Source organism: Lissotriton vulgaris, chromosome 2_1 (genome assembly GCF_964263255.1).
Source record: "Lissotriton vulgaris chromosome 2_1, aLisVul1.2, whole genome shotgun sequence".
Taxonomy (NCBI): Eukaryota; Metazoa; Chordata; class Amphibia; order Caudata; family Salamandridae; genus Lissotriton; species Lissotriton vulgaris.
Genome location: NC_141687.1, coordinates 2,053,395,365 through 2,053,413,994, shown reverse-complemented (window position 1 = coordinate 2,053,413,994; position 18,630 = coordinate 2,053,395,365).

Here is an 18,630-nt window from a genome sequence, read left to right as displayed (position 1 = left end):
GGCGCTACTGATTGAACAGTCAGGTCTTGAGTATCCTCCTGAAGGTCAGCAGGTCTTGCGTCTGTTGTAGGCTCAATGGGAGGGTGTTCCATGTCTTGGCGGCAATGTGGGAGTAGGATCTCCCACCAGTGGTTGTTCTTCGGATGCGCGGGACGGTGGCGAGTGAGAGGTCGGCAGAGGGTAGCCGGTGGTTGGGGATGTAGAAGAAGAGCCGTAGGTGGAGGTAGGCTGGGTCAGTCTTGTGGAGTGCCTTGTGTGCGTGGGTGAGGAGCTTGAAGGATATCCTCTTTTTGACAGGGAGCCAGTTTCTCAGGTGGAGGGTGATGTGGCCGCGGCGTGGTTGCTGCGAAACCCTGACTGAGAAGGGTCCAGGATTCTGTTTTCTTCAAGGTATCGGGTTAGCTGTCTGTTGATGGTTTTCTAGATGACCTTGGCCGGGAAGCAGAGCAGAGAGATGGGCCGGAAGTTCTTGAGGTCTCTTGGGTCTGCCTTAGGTTTTTTAGTAGGGCATTGATCTCGGCGTGTTCTCAGATCTCTGGGAAGGTCGTGGTCTCAAGGGAGAGATTGATGACGTTGCGCAGGTAGGGTGCGATGGTGCTGCTTGCTCTGTTGAAGACGTGGTGCAGGAATGGGTCCAACAGAGAGCCAGAGTGGATTGAGTGCATGGTCTTGATAGTGTCTTCGAGGCTCACGCTGGCCCAGGCTAGCAGAGGGTCAGTTGTGCTGCTGTGTGTTGGGGCTGTCTGGGTGTTGAAGCTGTCGTGGATGTCTGCTATCTTGCGATGGAAGTAAGTGTCAAAGGAGTCACACAGGGCTTGCGACGGCAGGATGTCGTTGGTGTTGGAGCTGGGGTTGGAGAGTTCCTTCACGATGTTGAAGAGTTCCTTGCTATTGTGTGCGTTATTGTCGAGGCGGTCTTGGCCACCTTGATGAGATGGTGGTGGTTGCGGATGGCGTCCTTGTGTGCTGCGTGGCTGTCCGAAGTTTGTTCACTGTGCCATTTCTACTCTAGTTTCTGGTAGGCTTACTTGGAGGCTAAGAGCTCTGGGGTGAACCAGCTGGTACTCTTGCTGGTGTCTCTGTGGGGGGGTTTCTTCAGCGGGTCAAGGGTGTTGGCGCAGTCCTCGATCCAGTGTCTGAGGCTGTGGGCAGCGTTGTCAGTGTAGGAGGGTTCGGTGGGTGGGCTGAGAGCGAGGTTTGCGTGTAGTTGGTCTCCGGCGATTTTGCTCCTGCAGCGGCGAGTGATCTGTTGGGTGCGGTGGTGTGTGTTGGGTTTCTGGAAGGCGAAGTGGATGCAGCGGGGGTCTGTCCATAGGAGTACAGTGGTGTGGCTGATGGAGACATGCAGGTTTGAGGAGAAGACTGGGTCGAGCGTGTGACCGGCGGAGTGGCTGGGCATTGTGATGAGTTGCTTCAGACTGAGGTTGGCGAGGTTATCGATCAGGGTTGTGGAGTTGTTTTCATTGTTGTTCTCAAGGTGAAAGTTCAGGTCTACCAGGAGGATGAAGTTGGTCGAGGTCCGGGCGTGCGTACTGATCAACTCGGCGATGGAGTCGCTGAACTGGGGGAGGTGTCCGGGTAGTCAGTAGACGAGGGTGCCTCTGAGGGTGGAATTAGGGTCCGTGTGGATCTGGAAATGCATGTGTTCAGCGGTGCTGAGCACGTCGTCGGTGCTAGTCGAGACCCTAATGCTGCATTGGCTATGGCGATGTCGGTTGCGGAGGAGTCGTTAAACCAGGTCTCTGTCAGGAAGGCGACGTACAGGGATGTTGTGTCGAGCAGGTCCCAGAGCTCGACGGTATGCTTGCGTGCGGAGTGGGTGTTCAGTAGTATGCATCGGAGGTGGTTGGGGTCTTTCTTGGTGGGTGGTTCGTCAGATCTGAGGCTGGTGCAGCTGCAGTTCCGGCAGTTGAAGGGGCCGTGTGTGCGTTTCAGGGTGGCCTTGAAGCAGGTTCCGCTCTGTCCGGAGTTGAGAGCATGCAGAGTGCTGGTGTTGTAGTGGTGGCGGTTGTCGTGGTGGGTGCGGGGGCCAGGGGTTCTGGCGCCTGGACGGCGCAGATGGGCAGACCTTAGGCCTGCCTTTTGCGCGGCTGCGGCACGGCCGTAAAGCGTCTGGCATATATGGGGAGGAGCAGCTGGGAGGCGGGAGGCCGGAGCAGCAAATGAGCAGTGGGCAGTAAGGGAGGCAGGGCCGCAAGGGACGCAGCGGCTAGGGAGGTGAGGGACAATGAAGGTAACAGAAGGAAAAGGGGCACAAAAATCGAGGGTAAAAAGAGTGGCACAGAAGGCAAAATGGCACAAACAAACCAGTGGAACAGAAGGCAAAAGGGGCACAGAAACGAGGGAAAAACTAGTGGTACAGAGGGCAGAAGGGAACAAAAAAACAAGTGGAACAGAGGGCAGAAGGGCACAAAAAATAAGGGAAAAATGAGTGGAACAGAGGGCAGAAGGGTGCGAAAAATTATGAAAAAAGGAGTTGAACAGAGGGCAGAAGGGCACAAAAAATGAGGGAAAAATGAGTGGAACAGAGGGCAGAAAGGCAACAAAAATCTAGGGAAAAACGAGTGGAACAGAGGGAAGAAAGGCACAAAAAATTAGGGAAAAATGAGCGGAACCGAGGGCAGAATGGGCAGGTAGGCACGGGGTCAGCGAGGGGAACAGAAGGGAAAACCGGGAAGGGACACGGGGGTAGCGAGGGGTACAGAAGGAAAGACCGGGCAGAGAGAGCACGGGACAGCGAGGAGAACAGATGGAAGAAAAAGGGGCATGGACCATGTACAGGCTGTGGGGGAAGACAGACAACAGCAGTCACAGACACAACAATGAAAATACAGCCAATACAATAAATGCAATAAAGCGGACGATGAACAAACCAACCTAGAGCCTACCACTGGCCACCAGGGATGAGGCGCAGGTGGTAGCCTGTGGGTAGCCTGTGGGTGGTGGAGGGCCTCAAACTTCCTCAGCAGCAGCAGCTGGGGCAGGGAGACACAGGCAGTCCTGTGCAGAGGGGGAGCGACCTACCTGGAGGGGTCAAGGGTTGCACCAGCTTGGTTCCCTGTCTTATAATATGCCCTGTGTGCTCTGGAAGAGAGGGTTTAGGGCTCCTAGTTTCCCATCAATTGCTACCACATACACTGCCAGCTTGTTTAGTAAGGTCAGCTGAGTATCCATTTTATCTGATTGATACTGGTGGGCTTCCACCAGGAGTTGCACCCGTTTTGTGTAAACTGGCCCAGGCGCTTTCAGAGTTCAATTTTTGCTGATGCTTGGCTGGGTTTTCCAAATCAGACCCTGATGGAAAGTCCTCTGTTACCTGGTTCCTGTCCGACTCCGAGTGCTTCAGTGCAGATAGATTTTGAGAGTCCGTCATGAGCTTCACTGATAATTGTTGTGTGTGGGTTGTAAGTAGCTCCTCCCACACCCCTGCACATATATAATAGTGTTTCCAGGGTCCCGCTCATTGGTGGGAATATTCTAATGCTTATGACTTTGATGAGGATACCCCTGGAAGAGAACTAAGATTGCAGGTAAGTAACTAATCCATCTGGCAGGTTGAGAGGGTGCCTGCCCAAGACAAAAACAAACAAATGCAAAGGAGGGTCCTTGTCTCCAAAGGGCTGCATGGCTGAGAACCATCCAGGAACCAACGCGGCAACATTATTCCAGGTATGGGCCCCGTCACGGGGGACAAACAATCTGCGGGAAGATCCCTCCAGAGCTTTCCTCTACTGACACAGCTTAAGATTTACACAAAATTCCAGCTGCTAAAAAATGCGGGGGACACTCTCCTATCGAGCACAATTGAAGTTCAAGGTCTGAGCGCACCGCAGCAACTGCAGCCTAATAAACACCAGAGCTGAATCATGCTGCAAGGAATTTCCACCCTCACATGAAAACATGCATTAGAAACAGGAAAAACAACCACAAACATTTTTAGAAACTGTTAATGCTCAGCAAACAGTAGAAATTCTCATAACTAACTGAAAGCATAGAAAGCTCCCATGCTGCATTGCAAATACCCAGTCTAAAAAGACTGAAAAGCTAACCTGTAGCTGCATAGCAATAAACTGACACTGTGCCTTTAAGGCACTCCTGACCCCAGTTTCCCATCATGCCTCAGAGGTGACAGTTAGGTAATTTGTCCTTTGCGGAGACTGAACAAACCATGGTACAAAGAGGTTAACAATATCTCCAAAATATAACAGTCCTTTGCCCGGGTAGGCGGGACGGTTGCTTATGACTTTGATGAGGATACCCCTGGAAGAGAACTAGGATTACAGGTAAGTAACTAATCCTTCTCTTCCAGGGGATCCTCATCAATAGTCATAAGCATTAGAATAGAATAGCAAGCATCACCTCATCTCCCTGCGGGCAAAGGAGAAAAACAGTAATGTAATCAATAAGCTTAGAAAACCAAGCTAGGATAGAGCAAAAGCTATCCAAACAGATTCCTCAAGGAGGCTTGGCCTACTTGAGTATCCGCTCTGGAATCGGATTCAAGGCAGTATTGCCTTTTAAAGGTATGAACCGATTTCCAGGTTGCAGCCTTGCAAATCTCTGACATTGTCACGTCATGTAAGAAAGCAACTGTGGCCGCTTTCCCCCTAGTGGAATACGCTTTAGGAGGCAGCAGTAAGGGTCTTTTCGCCAGCTGGTAAGCTAAGGTAATGCAGGATACAATCCAGCTCGAAATGGATCTCTTAGCGGCTGGGAAGCCTGTTCTCATGGCTCCATAATTGACAAATAACTGATCAGTCTTCCTAATGCCCTTGGTACTCTCTAAGCAGAATTTAAGCACTCTCTTGAGGTCCAAGGAATGCAGCGACCGCTCAGCTGGGGTCGCTGGGTTTGGGAAATTAGATGGAAGGGAAATGGACTGATTAATATAAAAATCAGATACCACCTTAGGGAGAAATGACGGATGCGCCCTGAAGACTACTCTGTTATGGTGGAAAACAGTGTAAGGCTGTTTAGTACACAGCGCTTGGATCTTGCTTACTCTGCGTGCTGATGTAATGGCTACCAGAAAAGCAACCTTCCAAGACAAATGCTGCAAGGAAGCTCTGTGGATTGGCTCAAAAGGTGGGCCCATCAATTTAGATAACACCAGATTCAACTCCCACAGAGGAGAAGGGTTTCGAACAGTGGGATAAACCTTATTTAACCCCTGTAAGAAGTCCTTGACCACCTGTATTTGGAAAAAGGAGGGCTGGCTAGGTGACTTCCTGTACGCCGTAATGGCGTAGCCGGCGGGTTGCCAAAGGCTCACCAAAGGTGAGCCCGTCTGCGCCTGTCCGCGCTAGTCCGTTGCCCGTCGCCCAAACCCCTGGTCGCTTGACAAGCGATGGCGCCCTACGCCCGGGAGGAGCTATTTGCTCTCAGATATCGGGCCGACTCTAAGGCTCACACATGGAACCCTAGTTCCCCCACCACTCAATGCAACCAGTGTGGCTTTAAAATCGCTGCGGCCTGTTTACTGCTACCTTCTTCTGCCTTAGTGACTACCGGTTCTTCTAAACTACACATACTGAGCCTGAATTGTAGGTCCCTTGTGAAACACCACGAGGACATCTATGAGCTCCTCTTTGATAAGAGCCCTGATGTTCTGTTTCTAACAGAAACCTGGCTAACCGAAGATTCCTCATCTATCTTAGCCCTGGCCCTTCCCCCAGGCTACTTTTTCTGTGTTCAGAACAGACTCATAGGCAGGGGAGGTGGAATAGCGGTGATTTATAAATCCAAATTCACTTGCACTTTCAAACCCACTAACGTAGCACACAGTGAATGTGCACTATTCAAGATAAAGGCCTCTGACACTTATACCCTCTCAGGGCTTCTTGTCTACCATCCCCCAGGACCAGCGAGCGCATTCCAAGAGTCGCTGTTATCAATGATTTCATCATTAGCGCTCCAATCAGCTAATTTCAGCGTATTCAGAGACCTCAACCTCCATCTTGAATGCCAAGACTCCCCAGCCATATTGAAGTTCCTTGGCGACTTGGAGGCTTGTCAGCTCCACCAGTTGATTGTGGGTCCCTCCCATCAGGCAGGCCACCTTCTGGACCCTGTCTTCACCAACATAGAGGAAGTCACAGCTGAACCCCCTAGTCCTCTCAGCTGGACTGATCACTTTCTGGTCTCTGTTTCAGTCAAGATCCTAGCCAGTGGCAAGGAGAATCCTCCACCCCTTCTATGGAGGCGCCCCTGGAATAGCCTAGATAATGCCATATTTGAAGCTAAACTGATCCAATCATGCCCTGTTTGGTCAAACAATATGGAGGAAGCAGACTTTATATGCAGAGAGTGGATAAACACTTCACTGGACCACCTCATTCCTAAAAAATGTTCTAGGCCTAAGCAAGATCATTCTCACCCTTGGTACTCGGAGACTCTTGCTGACACCAAAAACCAATGCAAACGGCTAGAGCGTATTTGGAGACGCTCGTACGACCCTTTCGCCAAAAGTGAGTTTAGGCTGGCCATCAAAGCATATCATAAACTTATTAAAAAAAATAAAGCCACATACTATACTGACCTGATCACCTCTAGCACCAACCGTTCCAAAACTATCTTCTCCTTAGTAAAAGAAATGACCAAGGCACCGGTGGGTATAGGCAACCCGATAGTGTCAGATGCACAGTGTGACGAACTATCCTGCTTCTTCATTAATAAGGTCAAAGGGATATACGACCTATTACAACCAGACGGCCTCTTGGGGCTCCCCAATCTTACTAGAGATCAAGCTATTCTCCCGTATTCCCTCTTAACTATTTCATCTTTAGAGTGGACTGGGATGGAATACCTTACATCAAGAATAAAGTCAGGATCCCCAGATGACCCTATTAAACCCGAACTGTTTAGATCTCTTCGTGATTCCGCCTTGCAGGAAGGCCGGGTGCTGATTAATAAGTCACTTCAGCTAGCCTCCATCCCTAAATCGTGGAAGCATGCCAAAGTAGTGCCCCTTTTGAAGAAACCATCACTCGATCCCTCTCGGCCTGATAGATTCCGGCCCATTTCACTACTTCCCTACCTCGCAAAAATAGCAGAAGCGCATGTCAATCTCACTCTGACTGCCTACTTAGAGTCCAATGGGATCCTAGATGAATCCCAAAATGGTTTCCGTGCGAACCAGAGCATGGAGTCTGCCTTGCTAACAGTTACAGAACATCTAAGAGCTTCATTGGATATGGGCGCAACCTCTATTTTGATTCTGCTGGACTTGAGTGCGGCTTTTGACACGGTCTCCCACAAGATACTGCTTGAGAGACTGTGGGAGATTGGAGTCAGGGAAACGGCCCTGGATTGGTTCGTGTCATTTCTATCTGACCGTTCCTTCCAGGTGCACGCCCCTCCGTACTCATGCAGCAGGCTCCCCCTTGAATGTGGGGTGCCCCAGGGGTCTGCGCTCAGTCCCACATTGTTTAATGTGTACGTCCGCCTCATGGCCTTGATGGCCCGGGAACGCAAGATCCAACCTATATCATATGCGGACGATACACAACTCATCTTTAATTTCTCTAATAACAATGTGGTAGACCAACTGAAGTTCCAAGAAGACATTCTGGCCATATCTAGGTGGCTATCTAACAACTGTCTTCAATTAAACTCCTCCAAAACAGAGGTACTCCTGATTGGCAATGGCACGCAGACATGGGAGGAGCACTAGTAGCCTCCTGCGCTGGGATTAGCTCCTATACCTAAGGAGTTAGTAAAAAACCTAGGAGTGTTGCTTGACAACTCGCTCAATCTGGAATCCCATGCCAAAAAAGTGGCGGGCACCTGCTACGGGCATCTGCGCTCTCTCAGACCAATTCTGGTTTTTTTTTAGCCCCCCAACCGCCAGCTCATAGTTCAGGCATCAGTCCTTTCTCACCTGGACTATTGCAACTCCCTCATGTTAGGCTCTAACACGACTACAATAAACAGGATGCAAAGAGCACAAAATGCTGCTGCCCGTGTTCTGTTTGCTCAACCCAAAACCTGTCATACATCCCCCTTTCTCCGGCAACTACATTGGCTACCTATAAAGCAACGCATACAATTCAAGACCCTCTGCCTCACCCACAAAATCTTGTATAGCGCTGGCCCCCAAACTCTTCAAGGACTATGCTCCTTTTATATCCCTACGCACGCACTCCACTCAGCAGATCTTTCCTTAGCACGCACCATCAAGATTCGGCGGAGCAGAGCCGGCGGCCGCTCCTTTAGGTACTTTGCCCCTAAGCTTTGGAACTCCATCCCCCTAAAAACTCGAGCCACTTCTAACCATCTGCTATTCCGAAAACTCATAAAAACTTGGTTGTTTGCGTCCATCTAGCACATCCTCTGTCGCACTAGTTTCAGGCCTGTCTGCAAGCGCTGGGACGCCCCGTTGCTGGGATAGCCATGCGCTATACAAGATTCCGTAACATAATATAACATAACAAATGCACCCTGATAGAAGCATACTTTAACCCAGATCTTGCTAAGTACAGAAGTACAGAAGGTAAGGGAGAATCACATCCTCCTGCCCCTTCGTAGGATTAAGGTGATGTTCTCTACACCAAAGAAAAAACCTCTTCCACTTAAAAGCATATGACGCTCTTGTGAAGGGTTTTTTAGCTTCTTTTAAAATGTGAATGCAATCAGGAGGCAGTTTCAAATGTCCGTATTGCAGGATCCCAGGAGCCATGCTGTCAAGTTCAGTGAGGGAAGGTTGGGATGAAGAATCCTTCCGCCCATCTTGGTCAGCAGGTCCGGTCTGCAAGGTAGTCTATGTGGAAGTACCGATAGATGAAGAAGGTCCGGGGACCACCACTGCCGTGGCCAGTCTGGAGCTATCAGAATCATCTTCATGTTGGATCTGATGAGCTTGGACACCACCTTTGGGATCAGGAGCAGAGGAGGAAAGGCATAGGCAAATGTCTCTGACCAAACCACCATTTAGTCCTGTCAATCTCAACCATTCCCCCTTGTCCCTGGACGATGGAATCTGGATGCGAAGGCGTGGCATTTTTTGTTTTCTTCATCTGCTAATAAATCTATTTTCGGACAACCCCAACGATGGAAAAGGTCCGCAACCACAACGTCGTTTAGCACCCAGTCTGGCTGATCGTCGAAGTGCCTGCTGAGTACTTCTGCCTTGACTTTTAGCTCTCCTGGAAGATGCACTGCCACCACGAGAGGTTCCGGGCGAGAAGCCAGTGCCAGATTGCCTGCGACTCCAGGGAGAGAGGACGTGACCGAGTTCCACCCTGTTTGTTTAGGTAGAACATGGTGGTTGTGTTGTCTGTCTGGACCAGGACCGAATTGGATTCGATTGCAGGTAGGAAAGCTTTCAGAGCAAGGTGAACTGCTCGCAGCTCCAGCATATTGATGTGGTAGGTTTGTTCCCTTGCCAACCACTGTCCTTGTATCTGAAGGTACCCCATGTGTGCCCCCTCAGCCTTGCAGAGACGCACTGGAAGTGGCTGGTGAAAAGGGACTCCCACCATCAGATTCCGAAGCTGATTCCACCATTTGAGGTAGGATCTCGCTGCTTGGGAGAGACCTATCTGATCTTCTCAGTGACCTGTTGACTGATCCCACTGGTCCTCCAGAGTCTGCTGCAAGGGGCGCATCTCAGCCCGGCGTTGGGAATGAGAAAGATCCAGGATGCCATGGATCCTAGCAGGGATGCCACCTGTCGGACTGTCGGATTCTGCACCTGGAGTAGAAATTTGCACTTCTGTCTCATTGAAGACAGTCTCTCCTACGAAGGAAACGCTCTTCCCAAGCTTGTGTCCAAAACGTAGGCGAGGTAGTGGATGGTCTGGGTGGGTTCCTGCACTGACTTCTCCATGTTGACATGGAGGCCGAGATTGTGTAACTGTTGTAGACAGATCTGGAAGTCGCGTCTCACTTGCAGAAAGGGATGGACCTTTTAGCAGCCAGTCGTCCAAGTATGGATAGATGAAAAGACCCTTTCTGTGTAGAAAAGCTGCCACCACTGCCATGCATGTGGTGAAGACTCGAGGAGCTGACTTGAGTCCAAAGGGCAGGACTTTGTACTGGTAATGCTTGTGGCCGACCACAAACCGTAGGTACTTGCGATGACGTTTTCCAGTAGGAATATGGAAGTACGCATCTTGGAGGTCCACCGAACACATCCAATCTCCTATTTGCAGATGTGGACATATGTGGCGAAGGGCCAACATGCGAAACTTCTCCTTCACTATGACCTTGTTCAGAGGTCGAAGGTCCAGGATAGGTCGAAACTTGTGCTCCTGATATTTTTTGGGTACAAGAAAGTACCTGGAGTAAACCCCTCTTCCTCTCTGAGAGGGCGGAACCTCTTTTATAACTTGCTTTTGAAGAAGAGGTTGCACCTTTTTTCGAAGCAGCTTCAACTGGTGAGGACGAGACGTTTTTGATGGTATGTCCTTTGGAAGCGCACGGAAACGTAGTGTGTATCAATTGCGCAGTATATTCAGCACCCAACGATCTTTTGTGATGCTGTCCCACTCTGCCAGATGTTGTGAAGCACTTCCTCCCACTGGAGTGGGCAACGGCAGCAGAGGAAGCCACTGCTCATGACTTCCCTCCCGCTCTCGCTGTGGTAGAGGACTGCTGTTGGTGACCACCTCTAGCTTTGTTGGACTTTCTTCCCTGAAACTGGGACTTGCCCTGATTCTTGTTCTGGGACCACTGAGGGGTTTGAACCCTCTGTTGATGCCCCTTGCACTGGTTGGATTTGTAGCGGCGTTTAAATTCGTTCTGTTTCTCCAACCCAACCTCTTCGAGGGTGTCCAACTCTTTCTTCATTCTATTCATCTCTTCCTCTGCGTGTGTGCCAAAGAGTGAAGAGCCAGAGAATGGGAGGTTGAAGATCCTCTGCTGCGCATCTGTATTTAGTCCTGTCAATCTCAACCAGGATGATCTCCTGGTGCATATTCCATGCACGTAAGAGTGCGCTGATGGCACCGTACCATCTGCCGCTGTGCTAATCATTTGATTCGCCACCAAAGATCCCTCGGTTTCTATTTCGTCAAAGTCTTTTTGGTCTTCCTTTGGGAGCTTGGTCTTGAAGCACTACAAAGAGTCCCATAAAGCTCTGTCATAACGGCCTAACAACGCAGCCGCGCTGGAGACCTTAAGGGTGGCAGCAGCAGAAGTGCAGGCCCTGCAACCCCACGAGTCCTGGGACCTGCTCTCTTTATCCGGTGGAACAGAAAAAGTAGCCGTTACAGCATGCGTCATCCGTGCTGCCGCTACGATGACTGAGTCTGCAGGAGGGTCGGTCTTAACGAAGACCGGATCCGAGGTAGCCGGCTTGTATTTCTTTTGGATTTGAGCCAGTACCGCTTTAATGGTCGCTGGAGATAGGAACGTGTCCATGACCAGGTCAAGGATCCCAGGAACCAATGGAAGCAATGGTCGAGATGCAGACTTCTGATGAAGTGTCTCAAAAATCACTGCTGTTGGGACTTGTGGAACATACATCTCAATGTCGAGTTTCTGAGCATCTCTCTGCAGGACCTAATGATATGTATTAATGTAATCATTGGAGAGACCCTGGAAATAGGTATGTCTGACAGCGTGGGGGAATAATCCCTCTTGGAGGAATGGGTAGAGGAAGTCAAGAAGTAGATGGTGTTCTTCTACTTCGACGATGACCACTGCGCCTCCTTTCTGGTGATCTCGCCTAGGGGAATGCCATCTATACTGCCTCCACTCAGGAGACCTCTCATGCCTATGCCTGGGGGAGCTCACTCTGTCCACCTCATCCACCAGTCTCTGAAGAGGAGATCTATGAACCGGACTGGCATACTCATGCATTCGCCTTGTCGCCCTTGAATCCCGCCAGTGACGTAAGGGCAGCTGCCATCTTGGGGACAACTGAACAGCTGGAGGAGCCTCCTTTTAACTTCAAGGAGACTTGTGTACATGCCTTGCAGCTTCCGGAGAGGCTGATCTCGAAGAAGCCCGCCTGGAAGAGTGAGAGGACGAATGGCGTGAGGCTGACTCCGTCACCAGGACCACCGATCCATCTCCAGACCTCACTGAGGCCTGCCTCGACGTCGAGCGTGCTTTGGACGTCGAACCAGCACGCATTCCAGATGTCGATCTTGGCTCCTGACTTCTCGCTAGTTGGACCTCCCGTCTGCTCGACGTCGAACACCGTTTCGACGGCGACCAGTGCCGATGAGAAGCAGATGAAGAATGCTACCTGGACGTCGATCAGCGGTGTGAAGCCGACGATGGAGGGTCTCTCTCTCGAGACGCCGAGCGTCATCTAGACAACGGCGGAGCAGTGTCTAATCTCGATGTAGAAGGTCTGCGAGACTACGGCGGAGGGGTATTTTTTGCCCTCGACGCCGAACGCCGGGGAGACGACGACGGAGCCCTCATCCTCGACGCCGATCGGCACCGAGTTGACGACGGCGGAGGACTCTTAGCTCTCGACGTCGATCGCTGATGGGACTGCGATGATAGAAATGAGCCTGCCCTCGATGCCAAAAGTCATGCCAACGACAGCGGAGGGTCTTCGCTCCTCGATGCCGATCGTCTCCAAGTTGACGATGGCGGAGGGGTTTTGCTCCTCGACGCCGATCGTCGCCAGGTTGACGACAGCAGAGGGGTGGCACTCCTCGACGCCGATCGTCGCCGGGTTGACGAGGGCGGAGGGTCTCTGTTCCTCGACACCGATCATCGCCGGGTTGAACATGGCGGAGGGGTCTTGTTCCTCGACGCCGATCGTCGCCGGGTTGATGACGGCGGAGGATCCTGAATCTTTGACGTCGACGACGTACCTTTTCTCGACGGCGAGCCCACTGTCGAAGGTCTTTTCTTGGATAAATGACCCTTCGGTAGATCTTGTCTCAGCGCCAAGCCCAACACTGAAGTAGAAGGACGCGAGGTCTTGCTTCTAGATGGTGTTCTAGACCTCTTGGAGCCCTTTCTCACCGGAGACCTTCCTCTAGATGACTTATCTGCCAGGCCATAGAGGCGAATTATTTGCCTGTCCTTCAAGGTTCTTCTGGACAGGTTTTGGCAGTGAGGGCAGGTCTTAGGACATGATCCTCAGGAAAACAAAGAATACAGACCTCATGAGAGTCTGTCTTGGCCTTCTTTTTACCACAAGAAGGGCAAGAGTCAAAAAGAGATGGCATTTTAAGTTGTTCAAAATGCTCAAACCTGTCAGAAAAACACAGCCTCCTGCTTCAAAAGATGAAAAACATCAAAGTAAGGAATAAAGGTTGTGAAAAGTGAAGAGATTTTCTGACAAAAGTGAGAAAAAAGTGGAGCTGTGTTGCCAGGATCCTTCCTGAAGGAGCCAGAAAGAACAACTGACCTAACTGTCACCCCTGAGGCATGATGGGAAGCTGGGGTCAAGAGTGCCTTAAAGGCACGGTGTCAGTGTATTGCTATGCAGCTACAGGTTAGCGTTTCAGTCTTTTTAGACTGGGTATTTGCAATGCAGCCTGGGAGTTTTCTTTGCTTTCAGTTATTTATGAGAATTTCTACTGTTTGCTGAGCATCAAAACAGATTCTAAACAATTTTTTGGGTTGTTTTTTCATGTTTCAAATGCATGTTTTCATGTGATGGTGGAAATTCCTTACAGCATGATTCAGCTCTGGTGTTTCTTAGGCTGCAGTTGCTTATGTTTAAAAAAATGCAGCAATGGCTGTTTTCAATGTTGAACCAGCAATTGAGACCATTGAGGAGGTGGAAACCTTAATTGCGATGAAAGATTTAGAGTTTGGTACACCTGACAACACTCCTAATGATGCAACCTCTTTGGGTTATAGAACAGATTTGAATTGTCCAAATCATTTTAAACCTAGGTCTACGTTTAACCTGACATTGCCTGCTTGCAGCATTGATACATTCGAGTCTTTGGTTATAAATGACTTCAAGGAGCTTGCTAAAAAGAAGTGTTGGTCTAATGACAACCTAAGTAAAGCAGAAAGAATAGCCATTAAGTCATTAGAAGATGACCCCTCTATTGTCATTCGTCAATCTGACAAAGGGGGGAATGTGGTGGTAATGGATGTTGAAAACTATATCAATGAGGGTGTTAGAACTGGCTATTTCTGGTAGGCTAAGGCTGACGCCAAAGCCAGGCAGAAACCACCAATCTAGTCAGGGCAAGGAAGTCACACGCCATGATAACCCCTGCTCACCCCCTTGGTAGCTTGGCACGAGCAGTCTAGGCTAAACTCAGAGGCAATGTGTAAAGCATTTGCGTCAGCGCACAACAGCAACAACATACTAGGCACACCACAAAAGAGACTCCACACAAGGTTATTATAAAAATACCTTTTGTATTGTAAAAGCACATCAGATAAAATCACACATATACATGGTGCCAACGGGCACGGGCAATATTCACATGGGATTATTCACAAGACAGGGCCACATGGGCCACTGTCATAATCAGCACTTAGTAGAAATGGCATACTGTCAGAACTTAGAATAAAAGAATATAAAATCACTGTAGCACAAAGTAACAGTTATGAATCACATCCAGTAACTACTGGGAACAGGTAAGTACACACTACGCAACCCTAAGCACCTTAGGAGCATGTCACGCAGGTAACCAGGACCTCACTAGGACCCCCTGTATTAAAAAGGACAACCACCTAAGGATAAAATCCACTTAGGGGTATAAATCAGAACACATTACCCATGATGCATGAATATACATTCAGAGGAGTAGCAAAGAAAGAAAACACATGATGTATAGACCTACACATTCAGCGGTGTTAAGGACAGAGCACATGATGTAATCACAATACATTCAGGGGTGCAGCGCAAGAAGACACATGATGACTAAACCATTCAGAGGTGCAGCGCAGGAAAAGGAAGACACATAATGCATAAAACATCCAGAGGTGTCAAGAGTAAAGCACATGATGCAATAAAATACATTCAGGGGTGCAGCGCAAGAAGACACATGATGACTAAAACATTCAGAGGTGCCAGAGCCATACAATAGCGCAAAAATCACATGATGTCTAAAAACATTCAGAGGTGCAGGAATAACACATGATGCAAGAGAACACATTCGGAGGTGCAATCACCATATAATTGCGCAAAGACTCACATAAGCCACTACCTGTGGCAGTCCCTAGGCCAACGGCCTTGTTGGGGCTCAGACGCCCTGAGTCTCAGTGTCAGGGTGCGCTGCCATGCAGCGCCAGTCTCAAAGTACCAAAAAGCCTAAACGTAGCAGGTGCCCACTAAGTGCTGGGCACCTGGAGAACAATAAAAGGGCCCTCACTGGCCCTTAGGCGCCAACTGCGCCACTGCTGGAGCCACACAGGCTCTGGGCATAGCACATGCCCCAGACTTTGGAGCCACAGAGGCTCTTAAAACACTGGTGCCCCCATGAGCCTCGCCGGACTCTGGACACGAGCTTCTCCCAGGCAGGAGGGGACGAGCACCGACAATATGCCCCGACGCCCCCGCTTAACTAACATGGCCCCCAAGAGCCTCAACAGGCTTTACACACCGTTGGGGCGGCCCGCTGCCATCCGGGGCCACCCTGAAGCAGTGCCTCTAACCCGGCACCAACACAAAGCAATGCGGGCCCTCAAGAGCCCCTCGCGACATGGCCCCCACGAGCCTCTCAGCTGTACATCGCGTTGGGGCGGTCCTCTGCCAAGCGGGACCGCCCAAAGCATCCGCGCTCCGTTGGAGTCCCCCACGGGGGACTCTGGCTCAAATACTGCCCCCGGGTTGTGGGAGCCTCTACAGGCTCTGCGCGACGTTGGGGCGGCCCACTGCCATCTGGGGCCGCCCTAGTGCTCTCGCTCCTGGTGCCACTCTCCGGCACCAACAACCGCCGCGTCGAGCCCCCCCCTAGCCCTTCCAACTCACCGGGCTGTCTCTGGGGCGGGGCTCCTCCGGGCGGCGGCTCTTCCTCGCTCGCGGTGGGGGCAGGCACCGACACTGTGCCTCCCGCCCCCTCCGCTACCGCTCCGCTCCTCCAGGGCTCCCTCAGCATGGGAGCCCTGCACCGGCACCACCAGCCGCCATCTCCCGCGCGTCTTCTTCCTCCTCTCTCCGCCTCCCAGGCTGCGGGGCGGGACTTCCTGCCGGCCGCGCTGGGATTGGCCGGCCGGCCAGGTACTTCCGGGTCGCTGCGGGTAGCGCAGCGGCCCTTCTCCTTAGGTAGGCAGGCGGGCAGAGATCGCGAGGTGGACACTCGCTAGTTAAAGAGATAACTGGGCAAATCCAAGGCGGCACAATAAGCGGAGTGGGCTCCCGCGCCGATCCGCCGCCGGCCTCCCGCAGCAACGCGCTCCCAAGCGCTATAGAGGCACATGAAGCGCTCCAGCGCTATAAGTGAAAATAGAGCGCTCCCAGCAGGATAAAGCACTTCCATAAAGCAAAAAGCGCTCCCAAGCGCTTAGGAGGACAGATCCAGCGCTCCCAAGCGCTATGGCAAAGACAAAGCACTTCCACGTGTTTAGGGGGGCAGAGAGTCCAGCAAAGTCCCCCCTCAGCGCAGGCATGGCAGAGGGGTCCCCCCAGAAGTCTTCCAGGCACCCAGGGAAAGGTCCATCAGGTGCCCAGGGGCTGGGCAGAGCCAGGGATTCCCCTGAGCTCAAGCAGCAACAGCCCCTGGCAGATTCAAGTTGAAGACAAGAACAAGTTGGAAGGAGACACAGCCCCTTCTTATACACAGGAATGCCTTTGAAGTACTTCGTGCAAGGGGCCCCGAGTACTGGAATGTTTCTGGCTTTCGTCTTCCTGACAGCTTCAGGGCCAGAGGTGACAGTGGGCCGTCAGGATGGAGAGCCAGCAGGGTGGGCGACAGGCACGGCCCAGCACCACCAGACGCTCTTTCCTCCCATCCCTGACAGCAGAGGGGCCTTTCATCCACGGCTGACTCAGACCCCTCCTCTGGGGCCTTGCAGACCCTGCAGACCCTGTCCTACTCAAACCGGACAGTCCATCCACCAGCAGATCCAGGCACTCCTGGGCAGACTCACCAGCCAATCACACGCCAGAACCAACTTACACAAATATACCAACTTCCAAAAGTAGTACTTCCAGACTAGGCACAGTCATGCCGCATACATCATTTTGCAGCATTCATTCTCACGAGTTTATACATACCAAACTCGACCCCTGCACTCCCCACACAACAGGAACTACCATGGGCATACATATTCCCCATTCATTCCTATGGGAGGGCAGGTCACTCACCCTTCATACAGAGAGCTCCAGCACTTTACACTGTACCACAGTGAAAAAAGTGCACAGAGGCCTAGAATCACCAACACCAGGTTCCAGAAACAGGCTAGGAAAAAGCAAAAAGTCTAGGGGTGAACCTGCCCAAAGGGCCGGGTCCAACACAGCCCCCTTCCAGCCAAAACGCAGGGTAGACCAATCACTCCACTGATGGGCTTCACTGCTTTGGGCGACAAAAACACGGACCCGGCCCTGCACGGCAGGGACAACCTCCGTTTTTTCGCCACTCTGAACCTACCTGGTTACCTCTACACAATAACTCTCTGACACAACTAGGACACCCCACTGGTACTCCCTAGTCATCCACAGCCAAGACCATCCAAATCACAGGTCCTAACCAATCCACAGAGCGGGGGGCAATAACCCCTGGCACACAATAGCCATTCTCCACTCTCTCTCTCAGTGTAGCTACAACTACCACTGATCCAACAACCTAGGGTCCACACCCCCAAGCTGACCAGAGGTCTCGGGCAAGAATGCCCCACCCTACCTCTACTTCTGGGTTTCCGCACCTTCACAGAGAAGCATTCACCAGAACACAAGTCTCCTACAAGATCAGGACCTCACTCCATCACTGGTCTACCACCTGGAAACTATTTCACTTCTGAGGTACAAAGCACACAGCACGGTTCCTCTTCAAGCAGGTGGGGGGACACAGCACACCGCAAAGCCCCCTTTCCTCTACCTTAGTGGAAACAACAAACTGCAGGTGAGCCCCAGAACACACAGCAAGGGCAGCCCCCTCAGTCTCCTCAGCTGATCCACTTGGGCAGAGATTCCTCTTGACCTAGAAGTTTCCTAATCTCCCAACCTAAGATCTAAACTCTCAGGTTGCACCGGGGTCAGAAGTAAGGACACCGTCCCTCTGCGCCCCCTTCCAGTTCCATTACTACAGGCCCAGTATGTCTCAGGCTAGACAGAGCACACGCCAGCGGCGTATTAGCGACACACCCTCCTCCAGTACTCCCTATCACAGGGTGATTCTCAGTATGTCCCAGGCTAGACAGAGCACATGCCAGCGGCGTATCAGTGACACACTTTCCTTCAGTACTCCCTATCACAGGGTGATTCTCAGTATGTCCAAGGCTAGACAGAGCACACGCCAGCGGCGTATCAGTGACACACTTTCCTCCAGTACTCCTCCCAGGTCAGGCCACAACCCCAACCCGGCTTTCCCCCCTCCTCGGGGAACGACCTCCAGAGGCCCCACAAATGGTCAAGCACTCTGGACGGTCAAATGCTCAGCGAGCCAGGACTTCTGCACCCTCCACTTAGGAGCGGTACTGCCCAACACTAGGACCGCCGGAGTTCTGGTTACAGACACTCCCCGTCCTCTAGACACAGGAAGATCCTCCTCAAATGACCTGTATGTACAGCCTAGGCCCATGACCTGGCGCTCC